A 9,099-nucleotide genomic window follows, 5' to 3' on the forward strand; every position below is an offset into this window, starting at 1 on the left:
CAATCTATTTACATTGACTGTACTTGCATTGTATTGCTAAATGTTGATTATCAGTTGTCATTCAAAAAGATATTGATAATGCTCAGGGACAAATCAGAAGTTACTGTCAATAACGAAGGTATGTTTTATGGGTATTTTATTGGTGACAAATTCATTACTGAGCAATTTCATTTCATGTTTTAATTCTCCTGATTGTAATATGGTGACTCTGGAGACTCAAATATTAAATATTGGTGTAAAGACATCCTCTTGCCATTCAATCTTGTCTATATTTTGAGCATGAGAAGTCTTTTTACATATATAATGATAGTCCCAATAGTAATAATGACAATGGTTACTTTCTATTTAGTGTTCTATTCTGTGCTAAGCATTGGATAATACTGATGAAAAGGTTAACCATTGTAATGTAGTATAAGGGCTTGGGTATTAAAAGGAATATGATGAATCAGTGAATACTGCAGGAAAAGGTATTTGGGAAAATATAAGATAGTCAGACAACTTAGCTTCAATATGCATTAAACATTTTTATTTTTCCTTTCTCTTGGGTTTTAAGATGTAACCTTGAGGTAAACTGCAGAAGCCTTTCCTTATCCTTAAAATAGACTCCACGGCCCTCCCGTTCTCACTCTCTTCACATTTATCTAACTGTGTGCCAGCATCTAATTATGCGTTGTCTTAGAAGTTCTAGGAGCTAATCTTGAAACAGACCAAGCCTGGAGACCCAGTTGCAAAGTTGCACAGATGGCTTCAAGCTGGCGAATTAACAACCCAGCCATTGCTGAGAGGACTTCAGCCTGATGTCCAGGTGGACTGGGACCCAAGATGGCCACCAGAACAAGACACGAGGACATTGTACTCAGCCGGATTCTTGCATGCCTTCCTTATCAAGTTTTCCCTTTTTAAAACCCCTGCCTTCCCCCTCAACCACAACTGAAGCAGTTACTTTGGATAGGAATCCAGCTGCTTCCCCTTCAATAGTTTTGGTTAATAAAGTCACTTTCTTTCTACCAGAGCTTGCTCTTGTTAATTGAACTCTGCAAATGGCGAGCACCTGGACCTGCATTCTGTTAAAATAATATGGAGGGGACTTTTATTAGATAAAAATTATAAGAGGCCATTGTTTTGGACTAAGCTCCTGCACTAGGCCCCAACGGAACTGATTAAAAATCAAAATGGAGTCACTCATGTTAAAGTTACATGTCACCAAACCTAAACTAAGTTTTTGTCTGACCTTCCTAGAAATCCAGAGAAGGAAAAATAGCCAATTTCCCAAACAGGCCAGTTTAAATCTTCAGTTTTCCTATTGTTCTGTCTTCTTGTCTATGCCTTTCAAGAAAAAGTAACTTTGACAAGTAGTGAATACACTCTGTATACGCTCTGTTCTTGGTTTCTGTTTTCTGTAGCTTTACTCTGTCTTCTAAGGCCAGCCTCCTCTGCTTGGCTCACTGGAACACTTACTCTGTTTTATGGAACAAAGTGTTGCCCTATCCTAGAGTCATCAGGTCAGTTGAGATCTTTAAACTTAATTTGTTGTAATTTTGGTTTTTGACAATTCAAATTGTTTAAATCTCGAGAAAAGAAGATTAAGATGAACGAAGAGTAAAGCTCAAAATCATCCAACAGTAGCAGAGGGCTCAAGTGAGATAAACTGCCTTGGATAGGGGGCCCGTCCTCATGTTCCTACTGTATGAATGAAAAGTCCATCTAGGCCAGGGGCAGTGGCTCACTCCTGTAATCCTAGCACTTCGGGAGGCTGAGATGGGCAGATCAGATCAGGAGTTTGAGACCAGCCTGGCCAACATGATGAAGCCCTGTCTCTACTGAAAATACAAAAATTAGCCAGGCATGGTGGCACATGCCTGTAATCTCAGCTACTCAGGAGCCTGAGGCAGAAGATACTGCTTGAACCTGGCAGGCAGAGGTTGCAGTGAGCTGAGATCATACCACTGCACTCCAGCCTGGGTAACAGAGTGAGACTTTGTTTAAAAAAAAAAAAAAGAGAAGAAAATTATCCACCTGCAAATGAGGCAGCAGAACTAGAGATGGAGGGATACATGGTCTTGTTAGCTTTGCCTGGGGAGCCAAGAGGGATTTGGTAGGGGGAGATTTATTCAAGAAAAAGTGAGGAACTCATTGCTGTAATTAAAACTGGTTGCAGCCAGGCATGGTGGTTCACACACGTAATCCCAGTTACTTGGGAGGACTGCTTGAGGCCCAGAGTTCCAGACCAGCCTGGAACTCCAGACCCTGTCTCAAAAAAAAAAAAAAAAAAAAAAAAAATTAGGTAAGCATAGTGGTTCCTGCCTGTAATCCCAGTTATTCCAGAAGTGGAAGGATCACTTAAGTTCCGCAAGTCGAGGCTGCAGGCAGCTGTAGCCGTAATCACGCCACTGCAACTCCAGCACTCCAACCTGGATGACAGTCAGACCTGGTCTCTTAAAAATACGAAACAAAAAATCAAAAACTGGTTGAATCAAGTTTCCCAAGAAGCTAGTTTAGACTCATTGTTTTCGCAGATGTAGGCAAGGTAAATAAGCAAGACATTTTCAAGAATAGTTTTTCTCGGCCGGACATGGTAGCTCATGCCTGTAATCCCAGCACTTTGGGAGGTAGAGGTGGGTAGATCACCTGAGGTCAGGAGGTCGAGACCTACCTGGCCAACATGGTGAAACCCTATCTCTACAAAACTACAAAGCATTAGCCGGGCATGATGGCAGGCACCTCTAACCCCAGCTACTTGGGAGGCTTAGGCAGGATAATTGCTTGAACTTAGGAGACGGAGGTTGCAGTGAGCTGGGATGTGCCATTGCACTCCAGCCTGGGCAACAAGAGCAAAACTCTGTCTCAAAATAGGATAGGATTAGGATAGGATTAGGATAGGACAGGACAGGACAGGACAGGACAGGACAGGACAGGATAGGATAGGATAGGATAGGATAGGATAGGATAGGATAGGATAGGATAGGATAGGATAGGATAGGATTTTCTCACCAGTTCTACCTAGAGTCAGAGCTGCATAGAAGGAACCCTAAAACTGGGCAGTGGGAGATGACAGTCATTTTCTTGGCCTATGGGTTTTGATTAACAGACTTGTTTTGCTTGCAGCTGTGGCCATTTGCTGCCTTGATTGCTTTTCTGGCCTTTGGTGTCCCAGGTAGTGCAAAGCCCACCTGAAGGAGTTAGGAGCAGTAGAATGAAGGTGACCCCCAGGAAACCGTGGTGTACTTTACATATGCAATTTCAATTACCCTGCTTAGCAGGTGGTAGTGTTCTACAGATGAAGAAACGAAGGTAGTGGAAGGTTAAATTGCCTACAGCCATGCTGCTGATTAAATATTGACTCAGGGATATAACCCAGGTAGGTTAACCTTGAAAGCAAATCCTTCCTGAAAAAGGCTGGATTGTCTCCTGCGGACTGTGAGTCAAGGGCACCTGTTAAGATAATAAGCTGGGAAAGTTGCCCTTTCCAATACATATAAATATATTTTTTAAAAGTCACATTGAAAAAGTAGGAGTTATAGGAAAATAAAAACAAATTATTGCAAAGTAATTTTTTCAATCACAATGAATCCACATTTCTCTTTTCTATGCCAGAATAACTCACTCAGTCTCTCTCAATCTCTCTCTCTCTCTCTCAGTCCTTGTCTCTTTCTCTCTCTCTCTCTCTGTGTATGTTTAACAGGCATCTGAGAGTGAGGGCTTGGATGGGGGGCTTGGACTAGAGATGAGGTGGAAGGAATGGAGAGACTGGACACTTTAGATTCAAAAGGCATTTTGGGACAGAATCAGCAGGGTCAAGCTTGCCTGCAGGGTGTGTGGCTTTGGTAGCTGGGAGTACGGTGGTGCCATTTCCCAACAGGGAAGTTTGGAGAGGACTGGCCTCCCATGGGCTGCAGCACTGCGTAGTGCTGGAGGGGCAGTCTTACCCCAGAGGCAGGGCAGGGCCAGGGATATGACCTGGAAGAAGACACTAACTGGTCAAACGGTTACCTTGGGCTGCTGACCATTGCCTCACTCTAAATAACAATTGGCACTTCTAAGCCTGGCACAGTGGCTCACACCTGTAATCCCAGCGCTTTGGGAGGCTGAGGCGGGTGGATCACCGAGGTCAGGAGTTTGAGACCAGCCTGGCCAACATGGTGAAACTCCATCTCTACGAAAAACACAAAAATTAGCCAGGCATGGTGGCGGGCACCTGTAGTACCAGCTACTCAGGAGGCTGAGGCAGGAAAATCACTTGAATCCGGGAGGCAGAGGTTGCAGTGAGCCAAGATCGTGCCATTGCATTCCAGCCTAGGCGACAAGAGCAAAACTCTGTCTCAAAAACAAACACACACACAAAAAAAAAATAAACAAAAAATGTTCACTTTTTAGCACCATCTAAGGTTTTCACATGTCTTAATGCCCTGACTTTCCTAAATCAATAATGAAAAAAAAAGTTCTTTTTTCTTTTTAAGACAGAGACTCAGTCTGTCAGCCAGGCTAGAGCACAGTGGTACAATCAGGACTCACTGTAACCTCTGCCTCCTGGACTCAAGTGATCCTCCCATCTCAGCCTCTCAAGTAGCTTAGACTATAGGTGGGAACCACCATGCCTGAATAATTTTTATAGCTTTTGTAGAGATGGGTATTTGTCATGTTGCCCAGGCTGGTCTCAAACTCTCAGACTCAAGAGATCCACCCACCTTGGCCTCCCAAAGTGCTGGATTACAGGGGTGACAGGCATGAACCTCCATGCCCAATCTAGGTCATTCTTTCTTTTTCTTTTCTTTTTTTTCCTTTTTTTTATTGTTTTGAGAAGGAGTCTCATTCTGTCACCCAGGCTGGAGCACAATGGCACGATCTCAGCTCACTGCAACCTGCACCTCTTGGGTTCAAGCGATTCTCGTGCCTCAGCCTCCCAAGTAGCTGGGATTACAGGCACCCGCCACCATGCCCAGCTAATTTTTGTATTTTTAGTAGAGATTGGATTTTACCATGTTGGCCAGGCTGGTTTCAAACTCCTGACCTCAGATGATGTGCCTGCCTCGGCTTCCCAAAGTGCTGGGATTACAGGCATGAGCCACTACGCCCAGCCTAGTTCTTTCAATTGGCTTCATGTATTATACTTATTGTGTTATTGTTATATGATAGTACTATATATTACTTATTTCTCTCTTCTTGCCTATTGAATATAAATATTCCAATGGCTCTATGAAAAGATTTTTAAAACCATCAAGGCAGCCTGTGAATTCCTTATATTTGTGATCAGGTAAAATAATGCCGGTATACCACTAGCAGTGCCTGGAACTAAACCACAAAATAAACACTAAATACGTGATGTTACTTACTGCTATTATTGTTATATGGTAAATATTTTGACTTGGTATCTTGCAATGTTCACCTTCTTTTGGTTTTTATATTAGTCACTAAATCTGTGTAATCTGACTTCTTTTAAACTTCTGAAAATAAGGCCATTAATATATGAATTACAATGAAAGTGAGTAACTATGAGGACCCTTTTTTTTTACTTTTTATCTGCAGTGAATTATTGACTTCAGTGGATTTAATCAGCACTCCATTGCAATCTGACTGACCCTGAAAAACAGGAATATTTTTAAGGCAAATTGCACATTTCTTCCATGGCTACACACAGTATTTGGATGCCAATATTTCTTCTAATGAGTTTCTACACGTTACTAGCCTATTGATGCAGAGTGAAGGTGGATGGCAGGCATTCTTGGGTGCTTATAAAACTCCCCTCCTCACCCCAGCATCAGCACACACACCGGCACACACATGCACACACACCCAGCATCTTTTGTGTCAACACAGTCATTACTGCATTCTTGGGCCAGGACAGCGGTAAAACTGGGCCCCTTCCTGGACTCAAGGCTGAGTCTGGTTTAGTCTAAAGTGATCATCAGGATGCCATCACCCTTGCCAATGATCAAGGATGGATGTGTTGCAAAATTCTGGCCAATGAGGGGTGTACTGGGAAATTTCCTTCATTCTTGAACAAGGGTACAAGGAAGGAATGTTTTTCTACTCCTAGATATAATCTTCTCACCTTTTCCAAGGCCAGTATATCCGACCCATGAATGGAGCCAGCTGATGCCCCGAAGAGAATAGCAGAATGAAAAGATTACGGCTGGGCGCGGTGGCTCAAGCCTGTAATCCCAGCACTTTGGGAGGCGGAGATGGGTGGATCACGAGGTCAGGAGATCGAGACTATCCTGGCTAACACGGTGAAACCCCGTCTCTACTAAAAAAATACAAAAGACTAGCTGGGTGAGGTGGCGGGCGCCTGTAGTCCCAGTTACACAGGAGGCTGAGGCAGGAGAATGGCGTGAACCTGGGAGGTGGAGCTTGCAGTGAGCTGAGATCCTGCCTCTGCACTCCAGCCCGGGCGACAGAGCAAGACTCCATCTCAAAAAAAAAAAAAAAAAAAAAAAAAAAAAAAAAAAAAAAAAAAAAAAAAAGATTAAAAGAGCCTGGATTAACCAGGCAGGGGTGCTGCACGCCTGTCATCCCAGCTACGTGGGAGGCTGAGGCGGGAGGATCATTTGAGCCTAGGAGTTTGAGGTTGCGGTGAACAATGATCATGCCATGGTAGTCCAGCCTGAATGACAGAGCAAGGCCCTGTGTATAAAAAAGAAAAGAGTCTGGGTTCTGGAATAACCAGCCCGGAAACCACTCTAAGTCAGGAGTTCTAATTATAAGAAATACTTTTGTCCTAACTGTGTAAGCCACTTCTAGTTGTAGCTTGCTAACCTGCATCTCAGAGCAGAACATGCCAGGTGATAGAGTATCTGCATGATTTCAAAGTTCTCTTCAGAAAGCAGTCGTTCACTCAGCAAGTATTCATTAAGCACCTATTATTTGCCAGGCACTTTACTAGGTACTGGGGATTACAGTGATTACTAAGACATGCGTCCCCATCTAATGTCACTAACATTTTATTGGGTGAAACAGACATTAAATGACTAATGCACTTAAAATGATTTATTCAACTAAAATAAAGATAAATGCTATAAGGTGACATATAGGATACTAAATAAACCATTGATAAGGTGCTGGAGAGCCTGTGAAGGCTTTCGGGGGAACCTGTATTTGTGCTGAGCCTTGGGGGATGAGGCTCAGGTCTTGACTATGGCCAGGAGGAATGGGTTGCCTTGAATGAGTTGGACTAATGGTGAATTAATTCCTATGGCAGGGCACACATTAGTGCATTCTCATACTGCTATAAAGAAATACCTGAGACTGGGTAATTTATAAAGCAAAGAGGTTTCATTGACTCATAGTTCCACAGGCTTTACCGGAAGCATGATGCTGGCATCTGTTCAGCTTCTAGGGAGACTTCAGGAAACTTACGATCATGGCAGAAGGCAAAGGGAGCGTGGGCACTTCATACGGCCAGAGGAAGAGCAAGGATGGGGCGGGGCGAGTTCTACACACTTTTAAACAAGCAGATCTTGCGAGAACTTACTCACTGTCGTGAGAACAGCACCAGGAGATGATGCTAAACCATTCGTGAAGGATCCGCCCCCATGATCCAATCACCTCCCAGCAGGTCCCACCTCCAACATTGGGGATTGCATTCAATATGAGATTTGGGTGGGGACACAGATCCAAACCACATCAGGTCACTTTGCTGCCAGAGAAATTCAGGGCTCTGTTTGCAATGAGTCAGGTATTGCAGAGAGTCTGCACTAGTGTGAATCTTAGTTGACCAGCAGAAGCCCTTCATCTCAAAACTCACTGTCATTTGCCAACAGAGGAGCCTGTTACTTCCTAAAGACTCTGAGGCCAGTATCCCTTGTAGAATACATTTTTAGGTTACCCCTAAATTCATTTTTTTTCTTTTGTTTTACCTCTTGCAGATATAACAGAGATGTATTCTTAATTGGGTGTGGGTGACTTTTTTCTTTCCTGGAATAATGTCTATCTGTGTCTACAAGAGCCAATTTCTCAGATCAATCACCTCAAACATTTAATGGACATGTGCAGCACATCCCCCAGCTAATTCACAAAATCTTTAAAATTCTGTGTCCAGTTAATCCATATGTAAGAAAACTTAGGTGACTTCTTCATCTAAGGTCTGCCAAAAACAGTCTTAGCTAGATTAAGTTGTTCTGACTGTATTATCTGAATTTAATAAAAATCTAACGATCTTTACTTTTTATATAATGGGATAACAAATTCAGAAACCTCTCTGGGGATGGGAGTAGGAAAGGAAGTGTAATTGTGTGCGGGAGGCAGTGAGGCAGATAGAACAAATCTGTCTTCTTCAGCAGATTATAAACATTTCACACAGGCGTGGTGGCTCATGCTGCTCATCTCAGCACTTTGGGTGGCTGAGGCAGGAGGATCACTTGAGCCCAGGAGTTTGAGACCAACCTGGCCAACATAGCGAGACCCTGTCTTTCCAAAATAAAAAAATTAGTTGAGTGTGGTAGTATATACCTGTAATCCCAGCTACTCAGGAGGCTGAGGTGGGAGGATCGCTCAAGCCTGGGAGGTCAAGGCTGCAGTAGACACTGCACTCCAACCTGTGTGACAGTGTGATACCCTGCTTCACCAACCCAAAAACACAGATTATAAATTTTTTAAGGGCAAGGACCACATTGGAAGAGGCAGCTGAACATGATGATTAATACTTAGGGCCTTGTGCTCGCTTTGGCAGCACATAAACTAAAATTGAAATGATACAGAGAAGATTAGCATGTTCCCCTGCACAGGGGGAAAAAAAAGAGTTGGGGCCTGGTTTCAAAGGCAAGTCCTGCTACTTACTGTGTGATCTCTGGAAAGTTACTTAACCTCTCTGTGTCTCAACTCATCTCTCTAATGAGAATAGAAACGCAGCACATACTTCATAGGATTGTGCCTTCGTAGGAAAGACAGTCAGAAACAAACTTAATTTTGTTTACATAAAATGTGTGTAAAATGTCAACCTCTTTTGCATCATGTTGCACTTTGGCAGTCCGATAAATCCTATAGACCCCTTCTCAGGATTATATGTTTAAATGCATAAAATAAAATATATGGATGACAAAAAATTTGTAGAATTAAATACCGTTATCAAGATGTTTTCAAAATTTATTATACAGAATACATGCG

The 9,099-nt window shown here is 42.9% G+C and overlaps 1 pseudogene; it reads left to right on the forward strand.

Moving 5' to 3' along the window:
- The first annotated feature begins 8,649 nt into the window (after positions 1 to 8,649).
- Positions 8,650 to 8,750, forward strand: LOC119627822 (U6 spliceosomal RNA; annotated as a pseudogene).
- The last annotated feature ends 349 nt before the right edge of the window (positions 8,751 to 9,099 follow it).

Source organism: Chlorocebus sabaeus, chromosome 5, assembly GCF_047675955.1.
Source record: "Chlorocebus sabaeus isolate Y175 chromosome 5, mChlSab1.0.hap1, whole genome shotgun sequence".
Lineage (NCBI taxonomy): Eukaryota > Metazoa > Chordata > Mammalia > Primates > Cercopithecidae > Chlorocebus > Chlorocebus sabaeus.